Here is a 1,985-nt window from a genome sequence, read left to right as displayed (position 1 = left end):
GCCCCCCTTCAGCTGCTTCCTGCCTTTATGGCACAGTTGATGGTGGGCAGAACCTCACTCCAGTCACGGGAGACTTCTGTGGAAGAGGCATGTATATACACACAAGCGCCCATAGATCCGTCCGAATGTGTATCTCTTTGAGGGAGTTAATGAGCTACTGGGCATAAATCACCTAGCCCAGCACCAGGCACCCACAGTAGGTGCCTAATAAATGTTAACTAAGGAGTCAGTTAGGTGGAGTGAAATCAGGACAGGAGGAGGTAGGGATGGAGAGATATAATATAAAACAGCCATAGTGTTTTTGAAGACAAGGGATGGATTTTTGGAGTCAGGAAGCCATAGGTTCAGATCCTAACTCTGCTGTTTGCTAACACTGTAACCTCAGGCAAATTACGTCACCTCTCAGAATCATTCCTCATCTATAAATTTTTAAAAACGGGGATAATAATACCTATCTCATAAGATTGTTGGGATTATTAAGTGAAATTATATAGAGTACCTGTACAAGGCTGAGTTCAGTAAATTAGAGCTATTTTTCTTTTTATTATCATTTGTTACGAATAGCATCAACAATGAGGACCCTCAGATTATTAACAGTTAGAATATTACTTTAAAAAAGAACTATTAAAGATGCCAATATTCCCCAAATCGATCTCTAGATTTAATGAAATCCCAATCAAAATACCAGTAGGCTTTTTTTTTTTAACAACTGATTATCAATTTGTGAAAAACGTTGATTTAAGCATCTGCAGTGGTGACTTCAGCCTCAACTCCTGGCTCAGTACTGACGGAAGGGATATGCTTGACAATCTCAGAAGCTCTGTGCAGGTCGATGAGTCGCTTGTGGATCCTCATCTGGAAACGATCCCAAGTCTTAGAACCTTCACCACAAGGAGGTTTCCTTGTAGTCTGAGAATATTCTCAGAGTCTTGGTAGGCATCGGAACCGGTCCTTTCATTTTGAGATTCTTTTCCTTCGCACTTCTGATCAGGTCAGCACATACCTTCTCCAAAGACTGCACGCTACGGCTGGTGAGGGTGATTCTAATGCCGTGAATCGCCACCTCGGCCTCCACGGGAGTCTTTCCGGTATCTTTAAAAGCCATGGTTGCGGCGCGGCTTCCTGACCGACTTGTTCCTCGGCCAGAGCGAACAGCGGTGAGTCAGGAGCAGGAGCCGGTGGCCCGAGGCTCCGCTGCAGGGACCGCATCTTCCTCCAAGAGCCAGCAGGCTTTTTAAAAATAGAAATTGACACACATATTCTAAAATTTATATGGAAATGCAAAGGCCTCATAATAAACCAAAATATGTTTTAAAAGAAAAAAGTTGGAAGAACTATACTACCAGATTTTAAGACTTAAAAGCTACAGCAGTAAATATTGGCATAAGGATAGGCGTATTGATGAATGAAACCGAATGGAGAGTTCAAATGTAGACCCATTTAGTTGCTTTTCTACATAGGTGCCAAGGTTTTCAATGTGGAAAGGATAATATTTTCAACAGATGGTGCTGGAATGGCTGGATATCCATTTGGAAAAAAACAAAACAAAACAAAAACCTCAGTTCTTCTTACCTCACACCACATACAGAAATTTATTCAGAATGGGCTATAGCTTTGTGATGGCTAATTTTACGTGTCAACCTGGCTGAGCCATGGGATGCCCAGATGTTTGGTCAACTAGTATTCTCCATGTTTCTATGAGGATATTTTTGGATGCGATTAACATTTAAATCAACAGATTGAGTGAAGTAGATTACCCTCCCTAATGTTGGTGGGCCTCATCCAATCAGTTGAAGGCCTGAATAGAACAAAAAAGCTGACTCTCTCTTGAGTAAGAAAGGATTCCTCCTGCTTTCCTGCCTTTGAGCTGGGACGATGACTTTTTCCTGCCTTCAGACTTGAAATGAAACATCAGCTCTTCCTGGGTCTCTAGCTTGCCAACTCTGCAGATCGTAGGACTTGTCAGCTTCCATAATCCCATGAGG

The 1,985-nt window shown here is 42.3% G+C and overlaps 1 pseudogene; it reads right to left on the bottom strand.

Annotated features, from left to right (window-relative positions):
- Positions 1-738: 738 nt before the first annotated feature.
- LOC137224912 (small ribosomal subunit protein uS10-like) lies at positions 739-1,173 on the bottom strand (annotated as a pseudogene).
- Between the last annotated feature and the right edge of the window lie 812 nt (positions 1,174-1,985).

Source organism: Pseudorca crassidens, chromosome 1, assembly GCF_039906515.1.
Source record: "Pseudorca crassidens isolate mPseCra1 chromosome 1, mPseCra1.hap1, whole genome shotgun sequence".
In the NCBI taxonomy this organism is placed as follows: Eukaryota; Metazoa; Chordata; class Mammalia; order Artiodactyla; family Delphinidae; genus Pseudorca; species Pseudorca crassidens.
This window is presented reverse-complemented; position numbering and strand designations above follow the sequence as displayed.